At 53.2% G+C, this 21,004-nt stretch overlaps 2 protein-coding genes across 2 annotated transcripts in view; both read left to right on the plus strand.

Annotated features, from left to right (window-relative positions):
- CA7 (carbonic anhydrase 7) overlaps positions 1-21,004 on the plus strand; it is an 836,404-nt gene that overhangs the window by 331,827 nt on the left and 483,573 nt on the right. The window lies entirely within an intron of this gene.
- CDH5 (cadherin 5) overlaps positions 10,961-21,004 on the plus strand; it is a 38,641-nt gene continuing 28,597 nt past the window's right edge. The window contains exon 1 of the mRNA XM_050774908.1: positions 10,961-11,102. The gene's annotated coding sequence lies outside the window, so the exon portion shown is untranslated. The remainder of the gene's footprint in view (positions 11,103-21,004) is intronic.

Consider the following 21,004-nt stretch of genomic DNA (forward strand, 5'->3'; position numbering starts at 1 on the left):
GAGGGAGGTTCTGAGTTATTTAAGCTGTATGAGCCTCAATTTTCCCGTCTGTCAAATAGGGATCAATAATAATGCCTGCCTCATGCATTGTTGTGAAGGCCAAATAACGTCATCCATGTCAGCTATCATTACTTTATTAATACTATTATTATCCCAACCATTGACCAAGTCGTCCTCAGTTTCTCTCATATTTGTATCCCATCTTTGGGCAGCTGCTTTGGACTTTTTTTCTTCAATCCCAAATACAGGGCCCTCAACTCATCCTTGTAATGTTTCCTATTGATATTTTGAACCATTTCCTCACCCTGACAAGACCTCTGGATCCTGACCCTGTTGTCCAGCCCATCCTCCATCCCATCAGCGTTTAAATAGCCCATTGATTGGATTAGTAGAAAATCATCTTCCTCTAAGTGGATGATAAAGAATGCTGGTCCAGACCAGGCACAATGGCTTACACCTGTAATCCCAACACTAGGAAGCTGGGGTGGGAGAATCACCTGAGGTCAGGAGTTTGAGACCAGCCTGGGCAACATAGAGGAACCCTGTCTCTACAAAAAGGTTAAAAGTTCGCTGAGCATGGTGGTACACACCTCTCGTACCAGCCACTCAGGAGGCTGAAGTGGGACAACAGCTTGATCCTGAGCGGTCAAGGCTGCCATAAGCCCAGGAGGTTGAGGCTGCAGTGAGCCATGATCAGATCACACCACTGCACTTCAGCCTGGTGACACTGCAAGACTGTCTCAATAATTAATTCATTCATTAATTTTTTAAAAGAAGGCTGGTCTAGATGGGCCTGGAATAGAATCTTGCAGCATACCACTAGAGACCTCCCTTGGGGCCAATGTGTCCCAAACTGTATTCCTAGGAAATTTTTGGCTCCCATGAGGTGTGAATATGTGTTTGGGAATAAAAGAGACTGCAATCAGATGAGATTGATATTGATACACAACAGATGCTAAAACAGCGTTTACATGGAGAAGCAAAGACATGAAATCTATGGTAAGCTTCCAGGCTAGAGGCTTTGCCTTCCAATAGCACAAGCCCTTATATCTCTTTTGTCCACTGAGATTTATTTTTACAAAAGAATTCCACCCTGTGAGTGCCCTGAGCATAGTCAGTCACTCCCTCCTTTCTCAGACAGCTTTACTTCTCTCCATGCCCTGCCATGGTGAGAACCCCAAGCACACCAGTCCCGAGACATCCCCTGGTGCCTCTTGTCTGGCCCCACAAGAGCCAGCAGGTGGGGAGCAGCCATTGGATTTGAGTCATACCTGTGGGCTCCTATTCAGACCCTGGGCACAGGCTCCAAGAAGCTGTCCCCCTCCCCCACAGCCACCTCAGGTCCCCCACTGGAAGCACGACCCTCTCCTCGCCCCATCAGCCTCCACAGGAGCTTCTGCCCATGGCCAAGAACAGACCAGCTTGGATCATGAAGGACTGAGCACCTAGAATATTCTGTGCTTCTCCCCTGATGTCTGGAGGCCAGTGCAGCCTCAGACCTGGCCCGCGGTGGCTGATGGTGGAATGAATCAGTGCCCAAGCAAAGGTCAGCCAGCCCCTGCAGGAGGGTCAAGCTCTCCTGCCCAGGTGAATCCCCCTCATCCCAGCTCCCTCTCTGCCTCCGCCTGCCTGGGGACCACACCTCATGCCTCTCCTGGGGTTCATGCGTGAACTCCCAACAGCTCTTAAACACGAAACCCATCTTCATTCTACTGTCCTTCTGAGAGGGCACCTTTTGGGAAAATGAACCCAAGTGTCCCAAAAGCATCTGCCTGAGCATCTATGAATGATGGCCTTTCCTCTTCCCACGTGGGTCCTCCGGGAGCCCCATCTTGCCAGGCCTGGAAGAGGCTCATCTGTTCTCATCGCTGGCCACTAGGTGGCGACATCAGGAATTGTTTAATTTTCCAAAGAAAGTTGTTAGGGAAACTACACAGTTCTAAATAAAGCAAAAAGCAATGAATGGGAGGAAGGAGGGCAAGTGGAAAGGCAAGGATTTAGAATTCCCCATCCCTTTACATGGCTATATAACTTGGGCACATCCTTTAATCTCCCAGAACCTATGCACCTGCAAAATGGATCTAAGAGAGGTAGCTACCTCCTAAGGTAATGCTGAAAGACCTGGGAGCATATTAACCTCCTGGGGAGCTTTAAAAACTAGTGAAGTCAGCCAGGCATGGTGGATCACGCCTGTAATCCCAGCACTTTGGGAGGCCGAGGCAGGTGGGATCACTTGAGGTCAGGAGTTCGAGACCAGCCTGGCCAACATAGTGAGACCTCATCTCTACTAAAAATACAAAAAAATTAGCAGGGTGTGGTGGTGTGTACCTGTAAGCCCAGCTACTCAGGAGGCTGAGGCAGGAGAATTGCTTGAACCTGGGAGGCAGAGGTTGCAGTGAGCCGAGATCGAGCCACTGCACTCCAGCCTAGGCGACAGAGCAAGACTCTGTCTCAAAAAAATAAAATAGTGAAGTCCAGCCCCCACCAGGCCAATTAAATCAGAATCTCTACGTGTGACTGCCCCAGATACTACTTGGACGTGGGGAGGGGAGCTGGCTGGGCGGTTCCAGGACACAGCCTGAAGTGAGGATCTCTGCTCCAGGGCAGCGGTTCTCAGGCTTGGGCATGCGTCAGAATCACTGGAATCTCTTAGTAACACAGATTGCTGGGTCCCACCCCCAGAGCTTCTGATTCGGCAGGTCTGGGGTGGCACCCCAGGATTTGCTGATGGCTGCTGGTTGAGGCCACACTTTGAGAACCACTGTCTTGCAAAGAAAGAGAGTGAGTGAGTAAGCTGGTGCATATAGAACACTAGGTTGCTTGAGTCCAGGAGTTCAAGACCAGCCTGAGCAACACAGTGAAGCCCCGTCTCTACAAAAAAAAATTTTTTTAATTATCCGTGATATGTGCCTGTAGTCCCAGCTACTCAGGAGGCTGAGGCAGGAGGATCACTTGAACCCAGGAGGTCGAGGCTGCAGTGAGCCATGATTGCGCCACTGCACTCCAGCCTGGGTGACAGAGCAAGACCCTATCACCCTCAACAACTGCCCAGCCCCCTAAAAAAAAACCACTAGGCTCCATGCCTGACCCAAAGGAAGCTGTGTGGGTTTTTTCCTAACAACAACCAATTGTCCAATTCTCCAACACCACTTGGGTTTCCAACAGTTCAAGCCATTTCTGACCCTAACTACCCAGAGTTAGTGCAGACTTCGCAGGTTAATAAAGGCTTAGACACTAGCCACAAGCAGGGTCCCCAGGTGAGCCACACTTCTGCCTGCCCAACTACAAGCTCAGGGTTGCCTACAGCCCTCCTTCGGATTCGATAATTTGTTAGAATGACTCACAGAACCCAGAAAAGGGCTTTACTTTTGATTACTCATTTATTACAAAGGATACAACTTAGGAACCGCTGAATGGAAGCACCGCATGGGACAAGACGCAGGGGTGGAGCCCAGAGCTTCTGTGCCCTCCCTGGGAATGGGAGAGGCATCCAAGTTTACAAAGCACTTGGAGAATTGTTACTCATGTGACCCACTCCGGCCGCCTGTGAGTTCAGCAGAACATGGCAAAGTACAACCTTTTCACAAAGGAGAAAACTGAGACAAAAAGCATTGGTGAGCAGTCAGCGGCAGAGCATGGGATCAGAAAACTGGGACTTCCGGTTCCAAGCCCACTGCTCTTACCACTGTGCCCCTCTGCCCTGGAGAACCGGACTTGTTAGGACTGTACGTAAACCAAGAGTTAACAGGCTCAGAGACACGCCTATGCATAAGGGGCTTTAGCACAGAGGCTGGTAGGATTCCTTCTTTTGACTGATCGGAGCCTCTCTTTTTTCACTCTTGGTTCTCAGTGGCATGGCAGGTGGGTGAAGCTGGAGGATCCTCGAGGCCTCCACCAGCCTGTGCAGTCAGTCCCATCCAATCGGACTTGAGTTTTTCCTAGCAGCTTCCTTCCCCAGGACCAGCTCAGATGCCTCCTCCCTTAGCTGGGTTTTGCCCAGGGGACTCGACTCAGGCCACAGAGTGCAGTATGCACTGAGGGATACAGAGATGGCCTAGAGAAGAGACCCAGAAAGGCAGGAGGCAGATGGCCTGGGCTTGCCTGGTTCTGGGCCTGCTGCCACACTGCCCAGCTGAGGGCTGCTGTCATAGCCGTGTCTGCTTGCCCCATCAAGAGGTGGGAGGGACTGACCCACCTTCCTGCCCCACAGATGGTGCAGCCTCCAACCTATTGTTTTCCAGGATGCTTCGATGGAGGGCACAAGGAATGTAGGGTCTAGAAACAGGAAGCCCTGGCTTCCGCTAGACGAGGTTTCCTCCAGACTCAGGCCTGCCCTCCAGACAGCGAGGCAGGACCCTTGGTCCCACCCTGCCCTGCCTGGCTCACTGGGCCACCCCAAGGAAGGCCTTGCCCTCTCTGGGCCTCCGCAGACGATGGATACACAGAAGGCTTGGGCAGTGGGGTGACCAATGACTCCAGACAATGGAGGAGGAAGATGCTGGCCAAGGCCTCGACCTGACTGCACCTCTCAGCCCACTCATGAACCACGAACACAGCACGTGCGGTCACATCCATGTGGACGCCTTGCACACTCCATGTGTGTTCTTGCATATTCACGTGTAACCACACGATTGCCAAACACCGTGCACATGCCATGCCCATCCTAACACACTCACATGTATACACGGTCGTCCTCACACACTCACAGGTGCCCCCACCATTAACCTATCTGTGGCATCACTGTCATGACAAACATGCATTGAGCAGCTACTGTATACCAGAGACTATTCTATGCACTTTACATGCATCTTCTCAGTAAGTCCTTTCAGCAACCCTGGGAGGAAGGCAAGCCATCATTCCCATTTTACAGAAGGGAAAACTGAGGCACCAAAGGCCATGTGGCTGGTCCAGGATCAGCCAGACCGTAAGTAGCAGATGTGCCCCAGCACATAACCACAGGGCACCACTTTCTCTCCGCCCCTGGGAACACCACTTCCCTAACAGCCTTTTCAGGATGTTGTGAGAGAAAAGTGAGAAACATCTGGGGAAGCACTCTGGGCAGCCCTCCTCCCTCCCGGCTGCGGTAAGGTATTGTTCTCACTGTCGGGAATTCAAACCCTGTTCAATCGGCCTTTCCTGGCCAAAGAGAGGCTGCACTTAGCCCTTTCCTCACCCAGCTCCAGCGGCTGAATTCTGAGCCGCCATCACTTGTGGTTCCCCAGTCAGTGGCCTCTCCTTGGCCTGACCACAGCCCACAGGAGGTGGCCCTGCCAGCAGGCAGCTGCATGAGGACACAGTGCACTGAAGAGGGGGGCGCCTCTCCTAAAATCCAGGGATCCCTGGGTCCCTGGCCGGCATGAGGCCCCCAGCGGTGCCCTGCCTGAGCTCCTCAGTGTGGTGTGACAGGCGCTCCACCACCTGGCCTCCTCCCTAGCCAGTCCCTCTTCCCCTCTTAGCACGTCAGTGCTCCCCTACCCCTTGAAATGTCTTCTCCTTCCCTAAGAGGCCTCCTTGCCTTTGACCCTGCCATTCTGATGTCTGCAGAGCCCTTCCCGCACTCCGCTTTTGGTGACCTCCTGCTCATTCTTTCAGATCAGCTTGGGGATGCAGTCCTCCAGCAGTTCCCAGGCCACCTCCTCCAGGCACCCTCATCTCAGGGTGCACACCTGTCACCAACCCAGCCCCACCCAGTGTGTTTCGTGCATGTCTTGGTGTCTGTCTCTCCCACCAGACCGGGACACATCAAAGACAAGGACCCAGCCCAAGTCACCTCCACGTCTCCATGCCTAGCACAGGGCTAGGCAAAGCCTGGGCACCAAGTGTATTTTTTTAAATAACAAATGTGGCGAGTGCCTGTAATCCCAGCTACTCGGGAGGCAGAGGCAGGAGAACGGCATAAACTCTGGAGGTGGAGCTTGCAGTGAGCCGAGATTACGCCACTGCACTCCAGCCTAGGGGACAGAGCGAGACTCCATCTCAAAAAATAAATAAATAAATAAGTAACAAATGAACATAAAACATTGGTGAACAATGGCAAGTTCTCAGAAGAAGTGCGGTGCTATAGAGTGAGCATTAAACTGGGAACAGAAATGTAAGCGTTGAAATCCTGGCTCTACTCAGACGCTTTGTGACCTCGAGCAAGTTACTCAGCCTCTCTGACCCTCAGCTCTTTCATCAGGGAAATGGGACTACAAATAGCACTTACTTCTTTCAGGGCTATTTCGAAGCATCATTACATGAGAAAATGGAGGTGGAATGCATAGACAGACAGAGTGTGGCAGAAGCTTCGCGGGGATAAGATGCTTTTCAGAACAGGAGTCTGGAAGCTGCATGGGGGCCGGCACGTTTCATCTGAGCACTGATGGGCTGGGAGATTTGGGTTGTAGAGGGAGGAAGGAAAGCGTGGGGGAGGACAGCATGGGAAAGGCTCGAAGGAGGGAAGCCTCAGATCGAATCTCAAGTATTCAGCAAGGTTCAGCAGACACACACAAGCCTGGTGTGAACCAGGCAGTGCCACACTGGGCTGTTACCAAATTCTCTAAAATGGGCAGATTCTCAACCCTCTCAAGGAACCCGTGAAGTATTAGAAATAAGAGACAGAGGCTGAGACAGGGATGACACATAGGAGGAGCTCAAGGTAGTTCTGGTGACTTTAACTCCAGCCCAGCCTCAGAGCTTGTTGCAGGACTGTCTCTTTTAATTCCCTGGATCCCCATCCCCAGCCTGGCGCAGAGCTGGGCACCAACCAGGACTGAGGGACTGGTTGATTGATTGATTGATTGATTGATGGATGGATGGATTTGATGACTCCTTGAAGCCTTAGGGAAAAGGACCCACTGTCCATCAGAACATATCACAGAACACAGGCACAGACCCAACCCCGCACCTTGTGTCTGCCTCAACATACCAGTGTTTCATCCACTCATTCATTCACTATTCACACATTCATTCATTCATTCATTCATTCAAAAAGTGGGCTCCTCATACCTGCCCGATGGTTACCTTGAGCTCAGATCCAGGCACCCCAAAGTGAGCTTGGCCCAGTTCCTGCTCGGAGGAGTCCTCAGCTGGGCCTGCAGCCCTCATCACAAGCGTTCTGTTCCTTATAAATCACAGCTGAGGATAAGACCCCTTCCTGCTCCTCCTTCCTGCTCTTCCTCCTTCTGAGCACATTCTGAGACTACCTCAGGTGAGCCCTATTCTATGTTCCCTGGAGGTGAGTCCGCCCCTCAGCACAGCACAGCACAGCCAGCTGGGCAAAAGGGTTTTTCCCTTGCCCGTAACTGAGCACACGGGCTCATCAAGCCCTCTGCCATCAGACCATCACCTGCCTTGGAACACAAAACACTCGAGTCTCCGCGCCGGTCCCTGCAACCCAGGGAGCAGTGGGTTGACTTCCGGTTCTAACGAGTGCACAGTTTCAAGTTCACATTTGGGGAGCACTCAATTATTACCAGGTGCTAGGGATAAGCCCCCAAATAGGACACAATCCCACTGGGAAAGGAGAGGAAGGTTGTGAATGAGGTCTGTATAAAGTGCCCTGGGAGCTCAGAAGAGGGAGTGGAGCACAGAGAGAATGAGATCTGGGTGGCTTTGACAGGGCTCTGTGCGCAGGTGAGGAAGGAAAGAGAAGGAAACACACAAGGTGGAACAGCATGGGCAAAGTCCTGAGGCATGAGGCTAAAAGGCTTCACCACGACCGCGCCTGCCGAAGCTGATGGCATTGTTTTCCTGCCCCATCCCTGGGTGTCTCACGCTGTGGGGAGGAAGGAAAGGGAAGTCTCATTTGGGGAACCCCTGCTGTGTCCCGACTCAACTCCAGCAGGGTGGGAAAGCTCCCTGGGTAAGGAACTGGGCTCTGGAAACAGAAGCGTGATTTGGAATTTCCACCCCACCACTGACAAACTCTGATCTCAGAAAGCTTTTCACTCCCAGGCTCTGTTTTCCCATCTATATAATGGGCCTAACAGTAGTACCGCCCCCCGCCCAGGGTTGTCCTGAGGTTTGAATGAGGAGTCCCAAGCAGAGCTTAGTGCATTAGCAGCACACACAAAGGCTGTGGTCCTCAAATGTAACAACACAAACATGTTGCCTGGGGAGCTACAAACACATAAGTCCTGGGATTCTATCACCAGCCATTCTGACCCCATCAGCCTGGAGTGGGGTCCAAGGAATCTGCATATTCAATCCCCCTCTCCCAGGATGGATGACTTGAAGACCACGCTTTGAGAAACAGCCACTCGGTAAGGCTTGCTGGTCCTGTCATTTATTTTCATTGTCTCGTTTCATCTTCCAGACAGCCTGCAAAGTCTGAACAGGTAACTCATTTCCCAGGTGAGGAAAGAGGCTCAGAGAGGCAAGTCAGCTGCCCAGGTCATACAGGCAGCAACGGGTCATGCTAGGATCCAAACCTGGGTCTGCAACCCTCACACCTGTACTTCCCCAAGCAGCGCTCCCTGCCGGGTCAGCCTTTATCCTGGCAGAGGCTGGGTGGTCGTCCCGGGCCTTGTCGTCCCACCCCCACTGCCTCCACTGTTGCTTCCTCCTCTGCTGCTAATCTGGTCTCACAGACCATCCCATTTCCTGCCGGCCCACCGCCGCCTTCCTTGCTCCCAATGTCACTTCCTGGCCTTGTGCCCTCCTGTTACCTCCTTTGCCTCCAGAGAGGTTGGAGCAGAGGCTGGGCAGTGCCAGAAATCAAGCATGAAATCCTCAGGGGGACCAAGGAGGCACCAGCCTCCCTCCTATAGTCTCAACTACCTCTGCTATGGTGACCCCCATGCCCACCCCTGGGGCCCACAGCTCATGCCTGGCTCACCATTCCTTTGTTTATGGACCACAGGAATAGTAGTTTTCAGGGCAGAGTCAACTTCGTCATGGACTGGGAGTACAAAGGGAATTGGCAGATGGTGCCAGGACAGGCCCTATCCCCATCTGCCACCAGCCCCAAGTCTGAGACCCAGCAGGACGCAATGCGCAGGCCAGTGTGTCCCCATGGGCATGTAGACCATGAGGACAGGCGGTCAACACGGGCGGGGGTGAGGGTGATGTGGACTGGTACACAGCAGACAGAGCACTGTCCCGGCTCCTTTGCGGCCAGCCCACCCTCTGGGCAGGAGAAAGCAGAGTTAATCCCGTTGGAGAAGGAAGTGCTGAGCTGTTGTTTGTTCATTCCACAATCGGCCATTGAATGTGCTGGATCCCACTCAGAATCCCGCCCCAAGGACTGTTCTCCTTCCAGCAGGTCGCTCCTCATGCTCCAGCATCATCTGTCTTCCCGTCTGCTGGATCCTCCCTGGGGATATGAGTGTGCTGCCATAGTTTAAAAAAATAAAAGAAAAAACCCTCCCACTTCTCTGCTCCCATTCACTGTAAGAGTTGGGGAAGGAGCTACAGTCACACATGACTCCACGTCCCCATCCCCCTTTCTCTAGCCCCTCCAATCTGTCTTGTCTACCTTTTCCTGTTTAACCTGTTCTGGTCACAGTCATTGACGACCTCATCTTTCAAATCCAAAGTGAAGTCTCAGCCCTCATGCTCCCCAGGCTGACCCACTGACCACTCCCCTGCCCTCCTCCTCTGCCCTCTCCTGGCATTCCTCCTTCATCGTGGGACCCTCTTCTAATGGATCCTCAAATGTCAGAGGGTCCGAGGCCTCCCTCCCGCCAAGCTCATCCATGCCCATGGCCTCAGATGCCAGCCATAAGCTCATGGGTTCCAAACCTCGACTCCAGGCTGGACTCACCCATCTCCCGCCCCAACCTGACACCTCTACCTGGGTATCTAATGAGCATCTCAAACTCAACCTGCCTGAGATAGAGGAATCACTATCCCCTCCTCCTCCAAAAATATCCTTCCATCTCACTCCCCATCTCCTGCTCTGATTTACTAAACAGCCCTGGGTCCTGTCTTTCTCAGGGTCTCTGCTTGCCCAGCTATATAATAAAACAAGTTTGGGACTTCCCAAACATTCACCCATGGAAAAACAGAAGCAAGTCTTCAAAGGACAGATTCCCAGGGTCTGCCCTGGGAGATTCCAAATCAGTTGATCTGGGTCGAGCCCAGTCCTCTGTAGTTTTGAGAAGCTCCTCCTACGTCTCTCCTGGTCAGCAGAATCTTGGCTCCTCCCTTTCCCCAGCCTCTTGGTTCTGCTGGGCTCTGATCCAGCCTCAGCGTCACTGTCTTCCACGCCCCTCTTTGACTCTCGTTTATGTCAAAAGCCTTGTGAGGATGAGGCTGTGATTATCCCCATTTTACAGACGAGGAAACTGTGGCTCCAGGATGACACGACTGGCCCAAGGTCACATCAGAAGCAGAGCTGGGTCACTTGACTCCACCCAATATCCCTAAATGAAAATGTCCCCTACAGACCAAGGCTGGTGCCTTAGAGCTGGAGTCCACGCCCACCCTGACCGGGAGAAGCCAACCTGGTCCTCCAGAGCCAAGAGCTGCTGTCCTTTCCCATCTCCTGAAGCCTCCCTATCACCTTTAAAGTCCATTCCCACAAAGACATCATGGGGTCACCACAGAAAATCAAATTCTGAGGCTAGGCTGACCCCAACTAGATTTTTGGCTCTGTTATACCCCAGCTGGGTGGACAAGCACCTTAAACCCACTGAGCCTCAGCTTCCCAGGCTATAAAATGGGGGTGATGACACCTGCCTGCAGCATCCCAAGGCGGTTAAATGTGATGCTGCACCCACGGGTCCCCACAGCCAGGCTCTTGGCAGGTGCTGGGCTCAGAGTCCCAGAGCTGAGGCGGGGCATTGGGGTTGAAGTGGGGTGCCCCAGGCGGGGTCCAGGGCCAGCCCTCTGTGGAGACAGCCATCCGGGGCTGAGGCGGCCGCCCACCGGGGGACCTGCCTATCTGCAGCCAGCCCAGCCCTCACAAAGGAACAATAACAGGAAACCATCCTGGGGGGAAGTGGGCCAGGGCCAGCTGGAAAACCTGAAGGGGAGGCAGCCAGACCTCCCTCGCCAGCGGGGTGTGGCTCCCCTCCAGAGACGGTTGGCTGACGGGCTCCACAGAGCTCCACTCACGCTCAGCCCTGGACGGACAGGCAGTCCAACGGAACAGAAACATCCCTCAGCCCACAGGCACGGTGAGTGGGGGCTCCCACACTCCCCTCCACCCCAGACCCGCCACCCTGTGCCCGAGGTGGGAGGGTCCTCAGCTTCCCCATCTGTAGAATGGGCATCGTCCCGCTCCCAGGACAGAGAGGCTCCTAGAGGGCATGCTGGGCCTCCTTGAGGCTCAGAGCAGGGCCGGGGAAGGTGCACCCAGAGGTGGTGCCAAGGGCACAAATGGGCATCTTGGGGCTGAAGGGGGAAGGGCAAGGGCTCGGCTCTCCCACAACTGCACTCTCCAACACAAAAAGGCCCACTGGCCTTCCTCCGTGCCAGGCTCAGAGAAGGCATGATTCTGCCCCAGTTGCCCAGCATGCCGGGGCAGAGGACTGGCACCCAGGCCTTGGCCTCCCCTCCGTGCCCTTACCCTTACTGGAGAGGATTTACGAAGTCCTGACACCACCCTCCTCAGCCCCCCACCCATACGCCACTAAAGCTCTATGCTGGGATCTGGGGAGGGGCCCTGAAAGGGGAGCTCAGAGCCTCGGCCCCTCTCTATCAAGCCAGTGCTCCCATTTCAGGATAGGCAAGCTGAGCACTGGCTCTGGGCACCTGCGGTCCTGCCTTTCCCTGCCCAAACACCATCGGGGCCCGCTATGTGTCGAGGGAGCTGTAGTCTGGACAGTGGCCCACCATTCCTCCCCCAGGCACCCTTTCAAAGGCTAGGGCCCAAGAGCCCCAAGGCCCTCACAGCTCAGGAAGTGCCCTGGAAGCAGGAGGTCTGGGCCAAGAGCCTGGCCTGGAGACAACTGCCCTGGGTACAGATCCCAGCTCTGCCATTTGCTCTGGGGTGACCTTGGGAAGGTTACCCAGAGTTTCCAAACCACAGTGGGGAACAAGCGATGATGTGGAGTTCATTATTTTACCATTAACAACTCCACAAGGTAGATATATTATTTCTTTATATTTCAGTGAAAGCAACTGAGCTTTGGAAACATATGAGCCGGTGTGGGGATTTGAACCAGGATCTCATACTCCAAAGCCCAGGCTCTTTCCCCAGATCTCAAGTGCCTCGTCTGTGAAATGCAGAAACAGTGTTTCCTTAGTCAATTAAGTGAGGTGATCTAAATCCCTGGTGCTGGGAATGGCACATAACATGGGATCTTTAAGGAATAGTGGCTGGATTTTCCTGCTAGCCCAGAGCCGATCCTGACTGTGAACGTCATAAAGGTTTTGACCCTTGAGGTATGGTAACACCCCATCAGGGAGGGGTCCTCAGGTGCCCAGCAGGTACCAGGAAGGGGGTGCAAGTGAGAGGACATTGCGAGCACCTCTGGGCACCTGCTCCATGCCAGGCTCCCTCCCCAGCGTGGACGTTTCTCATGTGTGATGGGCAGATAGGATTCTGACCAGAGAGGAAGGCCATTCCCAGGGAGGCAGCTCTGAGGAGTTGAGGGTGTACCTGGAAGGCTCTTTCACCACAGGCCACTGGAGCCCGGTCCAGGAGCCCTGGTCCATCCTGAGGTGGTGGGGAGCCTGGGACTCTCCTCTGCCTGCCCTGGAGGGCAGCGAGTATCCTCCAAGGGGCCCAAGAGCTGCTGAGTCCCTGAGCGGCCCTACCAATTTCAGCTTACGGTGATGAGGGGTAGGGGAGGTGTATACTGGCCTGGAAGGGGTTAAGCTGCCTGCCTGCAGCCTCAGTCTGAGCTATTGTGTTGCTAAACAAGGGCCGGACATGAGGGCAGGAAGCCAGAGGGGGCCACACATTTTCTGCAAAGTTGGATGATTCACTGCTGACTCGGGGACACCCAGGGGACACAGCGGACACCGTCCCAGGAAGAATCTTGGGCCTTTTTGCCCATATGGACCCATGCCTGTTCCCTGCATCCTCTCTCTGCACCCCCTCAGTCACGCTGAAGCAACTAGAATTCCCATTTGACAGATGGGACCACCAAGGCTGAGGGAAGCTGTGCAGCCAGGCCAAGGTCACACAACCAACACAAGGTAGAAGCAGGGTGTGAGTGCGGTCCCTTCTGACCCACAATCCATGCCACACTCCACAGTGAAGCTCAGAGAGGGGAAAAGCAGAGCACTCCAGGCCACAGAGGCAGGCACAGGGACAAGCCAGGAGCCCAGTGACACCAGGGGAAGGAATGTTCTAGGAGGCAGGTTCTGCCCTCAGGAGCTTCACCTCTGGCTGAGGAGATACTAAAAAGTCTGTCCTGATCCAGGTTCGAGCTGGTGTTAAGTGGGTAAATCATGAAGGGCTTGCTGGAGGAAGAGTGGGAATCCCAGGTGCTAGGAGGCCTTGGGCAGCCCCTCTGCAGCCTGGGCCTCAGTCTTCCCATCTCTTGAGAGTAGGGGATGCTCCCTAAACTAATTCAGGGACTTCCAGATTGTCTGCCTTGGACCACAGCAAAACAGTCAGATCCTGGCAGGTCCAGATACTGGAAGGACGAGGAAGTGGGACCCGGGGGCAGGCCGGGCGGGTGGTGAATGAGATTTCCTTCTGCAGAGGAACAGAAAGAGTAGGAGGTGGGCCCAGAGTAGAGCCAGGAAATGAGGTCAAGTGTAAGTCGGCCAGTCAAAACCACACCCACCAGGCTGGAGAGGGTGGGTAGATAGGAGTCAAGACACCCACACCCTTACTGGGCACCTACTGTGTGCCAGGCTTTACACTCATGATCTCATTTAATCGTCCTCCCCAGGGAGGCGGCTACTGTTGCCTCCATTACAGATAAGGAAGCTGAGGCTCAGCAAGCAAGAGATGAACCCAAGGTCACACAGCTCCCGAGCAGTTGGGCAGGTTCAAACAGGCAGGTGCAAGGGCCTCATTCTGTTCCCCACACTGCCCTCATAGTCCCAGACAAAGTCAGGAAGCCCAAAGGAGGCTGGAAGCCTCCTTAGCATGGGAAGTTTGGAGCTGTCCCTTTAGAAGGCAAGGGGATAGACTAGATGACCCGGAGCCCAGAGATTCCAGCACAAATTTGTTTCACATCACAAAATAGGTCTGGCCAACTGGTACCCTCTACCTTCATCCAGTGGGAATGAACTTGAACTCAGTCCCTGAATCCTCAACACAGTCTATGAGGATCCTCAATACAGTCTTTGGGTGATTGATTTGTGATGTCTGCCATAGGTGTGGAAAGGGGCATGTGGCAAGCTGAGTTCTGTTCTGCCAGCACTGTCTTAAGAGGTGCCCTGCTCAGGGGTGTTTGCATACTCACTGGGGACTCTTTTTTTTTTTTTTTTTTTTTTTTTGAGACAGAGTTCTGCTCCTGTTGTCCAGGCTGGAGTGTAATCGCGCGATCTCGGCTCACTGCAACCTCTGCCTCCCAGATTCAAGCGATTCTCCTGCTTCAATCTCCCAAGTAGCTAGGATTACAGGCATGTGCTACCATGCCCAGCTAATTTTGTATTTTTAGTAGAGATGGTGTTTCACCATGTTGGCCAGGCTGGTTTTGAACTCCTGACCTCAGGTGATCCACTGGCCTTGGCCTCCCAAAGTGCTGGGATTTACAGGTGTGAGCCACCACGCCCGGCCAGGGACTCTTAAGAAGGATAATTTTGTTGTCCCTAAAGGATCAAAACCCTATCGGTGGTCTTTTGGGCAGTCCCATGGCAGCCCATCTCATGGGCCATCAGAGGAGCTATCTGGGAGCAAGGAGGAGCTTCTTTGAGTTATACCAACAATGGTACCTACTCTGACCACCCTACGTGTTGTCTGAAAATACACAGATTTGTTTCTAAATCCTGTGAGTGGGGAGGGAGTGGGTGGCAAGACCAGAACTGGAGCTGGCACCAGGCTGACAGGCAGCACGTCCAGGTCTGGGGCATTGAGTTCATGCACCCAGGTATGGCATGAAGTGAACTCTCAGGCCCAGAACCTGCCTGGGCAGAGATAGGCCAGGAGGCAGAGGCTGTGCTGGTGGCAGGTGGCAATCAGAAGACCTCATGGAGTAGGCAGTCTGGGGCTTGAGAAGAAGTAAAGCGCTAACCCAGGAGACAGCAAAGAAGGGCATTCCAGGCAGAAGGAACAGCCTGGGCAAAAAGCCTGCTGCTGAGAGGAAGGGCACTGTGCACTTCAGAAACTTCTAGCTCTCCTCGAGGCTGGAAGGGACAGGGAAGCGGAGGAGAGGAGAGCTGGCAGGGTGGGCAGGGGACAATCATGCTAAGCCTTGAGGGCTGGCTGAGGAGTTAGACATCTTCCAGCAGGGAGCGAGGAGGCTATTGGCAGAACCTAATGGGAGGGGAGCAGGTCTGGGACCCACAGGAGCCTATCCCAGGGCCAAACTGAGCCACAAACCAGGAGGAAGCAGAAGGGGCCAGGTCATAGCTGCCTGGCCAAATCCCATTCCCGAGCCTCCCAGGGCCTCACCCTTTATCCTCCCAATGTCTGTGGCTGCCAAGACCCGGCTTTAAATGCCTGAGCTCAAGCAGACCATTTGAGAGTCCCCGGAGAGTTTGAGGGTCACTGGGTCCCAGCCCTGTCCTGGACTGAGATTTGAGCTGTGGAATAGGAAGGCAGTGGGGAGAGCTGCCGGGGGCCACACACAGAGCTGGGTCTTCAGCGCCCGCACTCCAGCAGGCACACCTCCTGCATGTTCTAGGCCGGCTCCTCCCAGTGCCCTGCCCCTCATCCCTGACCCCAGGCCTCTGGGCTGGAGTCCAGAGCCTGCGGGAGGCTGGGCTGGGATCCTAGCTGAAAGTGGGTGTGCTGGGGGTCAGGGAGGAGAGCAGCCAGGCCTGCAAAGAGGAGCCCTGCAGGAGTTGGCCTGGGCAGGTGCCTGTGGCCAGGGCTGTGCACTCACGAAGGCATGTTTGAGGGTGTCATAGGTCCATGAGGCCTCCAGACGTCATGTGTGTGTTCTGGACCTGGAGCCTTCCTCTGCCCCGCCCCTGAGGCCCTCCAGCCTATTGAAAACCCCGCACACTGCAAAGCCCAGACTTGGCCCCTGGAATTGAAGGCTTGAGTGGGGCTCTGGTCAGGTCAAGGGGCAGGGGTCTTCCTGGTGCTCAGGGGCAGGACCAGCCCAGGGGCTGAGGGGCTGGGCCAGCCCACTGAGGGGCTCCCATCTGGGTCCAGACTTCCTATGTCCTATTTAGCTACAAAGCCAGGGGTCCCAGGGAGTCCCAAGAAAAGCAGCTCTAGCCCCTCCCCTCCCCTGCCCTGCCCTCCCCTCCCTTCCCTTCCTCTTCTCTTGTATCCCTAGCCTCTCTTTTTGACACTGTAACTCACACAGAGCTGAGCCGATCTCACAGCCCCTTGGAGGCAGAACCCCAGATAGATGGATGCCCACAAAGGGAAAGGGACCAAAGGGAGCTTTGTGTGATGTCCCACGGTGGGTCAGTGAGAGGCAGGACTCACTCCGGGGACTGTGGTCCTCAGACCCATCAGGGCCCTCCCAGTCTGTATACTCCCACAGCCTCCTCTATTTGTCCATCAAAGCGCATGTCACAATTTCAAACTGCGTTTTTCACCACATGACTGGCATCCCTGTCTCCCATGGAAGTGGGGCCTGTGTTTATTCCAGCATGGAATTAAGTGCTTAGCACATAGTAGATACTCAATAAATGTTTGCTGCATGACTGCATAACCCCAGGACTCTAGAGAGGGCTTCAGAGAAGTGGTGACATGTGTTGTAAATCTAGGCAGAGGAGAGAGGATAGCAAGTGCACGGGCAGGGAGGATGCAACAAAGCCTGGTGGAGTGGGGAGCTTCCCAGAGAGTTAACATCCTGTGGGCCGGAGCTATGCCTGGAGGCTCACCAGGCACCTGCAGACCCAGACAGGCAGCTGGAGAGGAGCAGAAAGAGCCACAGGAGCCCCACCCTTTTCTCAGGCTGCCCAGGTGACTCAGCCTTCGGAGGACCCCTCAGTCCCCAGGCCTGGCCTCGGTGTCTGGGTTCTGATCCCAGTGGCCCCACCCACGGTAGATATAGATACAGACCTGGACCCCAGAGGCCTCTGGGCATGGTGGAGCCCAGTTCCCCCTATTCTCCAAGGCTCCCCTGCTGCTTATCCTGGGCTCCATGCCCACTCACCAGGGGATTCGGACCACTGACTCCATCCTCTCATTTTGGGTCCTCCAGACCTCCCCAGACTGATGGAGGGTACAGAGGGCCCATCCTCCTCCATTTGGAACTGCCCCCAAACCCTCTCACATGGCTCCGGGGACAGCAGCATCAACAAGCATCCCGGATGCCTGAGACACGGGCAGGTACCTGGCCTCGGCGTGCTCAGCACCTACACCTGAGTTGCCAAGCGTGGCCCCTCCCTGCTCAACGCTGTGATCAGGCAGTTGCTGGGCTGCTCAGCTGGGAATTTCTGAACATGGAAATCACTTCCAAAATCCTCAGACTCTCTGAATGTCTGGGGTGCCCCAAATCTACCTGGCAACAGCTTGAGTCTCTCTGGAAACTGCTGAGAATAACCGAGAGACATGACTCTTACCTGCCGAAAGGAAACAGGCTAAAATGAAAAAAGGGCTATGACCACATCTCCAGAGGCTGCAGCCAAGAGAAATTCAGTTTTCAGCTGTGGCTGCAGCAGATCTGACTGGCCCAGTTTCCTCTGCATCAGGATGGGGAGGAGCAACTGTCTGACAAGACCCTTCCCTGCAGCCCCCATTTGTTAGCCTTTTTTTTTTTTGGAGACGAAGTCTTGCTCTGTTGCCTGTCACCCAGGCTGGAGTGCAGTGGCAGGATCTCAATTCACTGCAACCCCCGCCTCCCAGGTTCAAGTGATTCTCGTGCCTCAGTCCCTCAAGTAACTGGCACTATAGGCACGCGCCACCATGCCAGGCTAATTTTTGTATTTTTTAGTAGAGGCAAGTTTTCACCATGTTGCCCAGGCTGGTCTCAAACTCCTGACCTCAAGTGATCCACCCAAAGTTAGTTGGCCAAATTTCTAACACAAAGGGCAAAAGACACAAATGAATGTGGCTTTTCAGTTGGGAAGGTCCCACAGGTGTCTCTGAGATTGAGTATAGAAGGAGCCTAGGATTTAGAAAAAGATCGATCTGGTGAGGGTTCCAGATCCACCATTCATGAGTTGTTTGTCTCTGAGCCTCAGTTTTCTCATCTGAGAAATGGGAATGATAAGTCCTACATCCTGGGGATAGTGTGAAAATTAAATGCGCTGGCATGGATAAAGACCAAGCACTGAGAATAGTTGATTATTATTACATGAGAATGTCCCCACAGAGATACAGAGTGGGTGGCATGATGCAAAAAGCACGATTTTGGGGGAAAGACAGCCTAAGTTCAAATCCTGGCTCCACTTCCTGTGGCTATGTGACCTGAGATAACTTATTCTACCTCTCTGAGCCCCCATTTCTTTACCTGCAAAATGGGAATACAGACAACTACCTAGAAGGGTTGTTGCAAGGTTTAAATACAATAACGTGTGTCTCAGGGGAGTGCTCAGGGATGTCAGCCCTCCCCCACCGTCCCAGTCAAGAAAGAACTGTCTTGGGAGGGTGCTCAAGGCTCTGGTATGGGGGTGCAAATAGGATTACATGATCCCTGGCTCCCAAATGCCCCCAACCCAAGGTCCTGCCCCTCACCAACAGCTGACTGATGAGAGCTGAGCACTCAGACCTCCCTCTGTCCTGGCAAATGATACACAGGTGCTGTGGGGTGACTCTGCGAGAGCCAGTCCCAGCCCTGTTGGAGGGCAGGAGCTTGAGGGTGGCCCATGTGCTCCAAGGGACTTCTCTCCAGAGCTAGCAGCAGGGCCCCTGCTGGACACAGAACAGAATCCAGGGGGCTTTTCTGCACCTTCAGAGAACTTACTCTACCTCTCTGAGCCCCCATTTTGTTATGTGGGGCCAGGCAAAGCCCACTGAGGAGTTAATGTCCCCCCAGGAGCCATGTGGTCCCAGCCTGTGATTGGTGGACTCTGCCTTGCTGAAGTCTGGTGTAGGTATAGTCATGCATCTTTTTTTTTTTTTTCCCAAATCAAAGAAGGAACCTCGTTTTATTCTGAATGTGTTAGTTTTGACCCCCTTCACCCTGAAATTTTCTTTCTTTAAAAATTTTATTGGCTGGGCGCGGTGGCTCAAGCCTGTAATCCCAGCACTTTGGGAGGCCGAGACGGGCGGATCACGAGGTCAGGAGATCGAGACCATCCTGGCTAACACGGTGAAACCCCGTCTCTACTAAAAGATACAAAAAATTAGCCGGGCGAGGTGGCGGGCGCCTGTAGTCCCCGCTACTCGGAAAGTTGAGGCAGGAGAATGGCGTGAACCCGGGAGGCAGAGCTTTCAGTGAGCTGAGATCCGGCCACTGCACTCCAGCCTGGGCGACAGAGCGAGACTCCATCTCAAAAAAATATATATATATTATTTATTTATTTTTATGACTATACTTTAAGTTCTAGGGTACATGTGCACAATGTGCAGTTTTGTTACATATGTATACATGTGCCATGTTGGTGTGCTGCACCCGTTAACTCATCGTTTACATTAGGTGTATCTCCTAATGCTATCCCTCCTCCCTCCCCCCGAGCCCACGGCAGGCCCCGGTGTGTGATATGCATCTTAATGACTGGGATACACTCTGAAAAACGAGTTCAGGTGATTTCGCTGTTGTGCAAACATCAGAGTGTGCTTACACAAACAAATCTGGATCGTATAACCTGCTGCACACCTGGGCTGGATGGTACAGTCTATTGCTCTTAGGCTCCATACCTGTGCAGCATGGTACTGTACTAAATGCTGTAGCCAATTTTAACACGACAGCAAGTATTCATGTATCTAAACATATCTAAATACAGGCAAGATACAGTAAAAATCCCATGTAAAAGATAAAAAAGGAACCTGTAATCCCAGCACTTTGGGAGGCCAACGCAGGAGGATCACTTCAGGCAGGAGTTCAAGACCAGCTTGGGCAACATAGTCAGACCCCTCCGCACTCCAACCATCTCTACAAAAAAATTTAAAAATTAGCCAGATGTGCTGGCACGTACCTCCTCACGGGGCTGAGATGGGAGAATTGCTTGAGCCCAGGAGTTTGAGGCTGTAGTGAGCCACACACACATTCATATTCCACTCCACACACATTCACACCACACTCCAGCCTGGGTGACAGAGGGAGACTCAATCTAAAAAAAAAAAAAAAAGAGAGAGAGATAAAAAATGGTATACCTCTCTGTGGTACTTACCGTGAGTGGAGCTTCCAGGACTAGAAATTCCTCTGGGCGAGTCAGGAAGTTAGTGGCCTACGACATCACTTCACCCTGCCATAGACTTAATAAACACTGTACACTTAGCTTCACTAAATTTACTTAAAAATATTTTTCTCTCATCAATAAGAAATTAACTTTAGTTTACTATTAGGGTAGTGCAAAAGTAATTGCTGTTTTTACCATTAAAAAAAAAAAAAAAAAAGCCACCGGGTGCGGTGGCTCATGCCTGTAATCCCAGCACTTTGGGAGGCTGATGCGGGCGGATTGCCTGAGGTCAGGAGTTTGAGACCAACCTGGCCAACATGGTGAAACCCCGTTTCTACTAAAAATACAAAAAAAAAAAAAAAAAAAAAAAGATTAGCCAGGCATGGGGTCAGGCGTCTGTAGACACAGCTACTTGGGAGGCTGAGCCAGGAGAATGACTTGCACCTGGGAGGCGGAGGTTGCAATGAGCTGAGATCGCACCACTGCACTCCAGAACAAAACTTGTCTCAAAGGAAAAATAAATAAATAAATAAAGCACACAATTACTTGTGTACCACCCTAATATAACATTTTTTATAAAGTTGGTCTACACTAGCATCACCCCAAACACAAGTAATGACTTGTGCTACGACGTCACGATGGCTGCGGTGTCACTAGGGCAGAGGAGTTTTTAGCTCCATTAAAACCTTAGGGGACCACAGTCATATGTGCAGTCCATTGTTGACCAAAAAGTCATTTTGCAGCACACGACTGTATTTATCCA

Source organism: Macaca thibetana, chromosome 20 (genome assembly GCF_024542745.1).
Source record: "Macaca thibetana thibetana isolate TM-01 chromosome 20, ASM2454274v1, whole genome shotgun sequence".
Classification (NCBI taxonomy): domain Eukaryota; kingdom Metazoa; phylum Chordata; class Mammalia; order Primates; family Cercopithecidae; genus Macaca; species Macaca thibetana.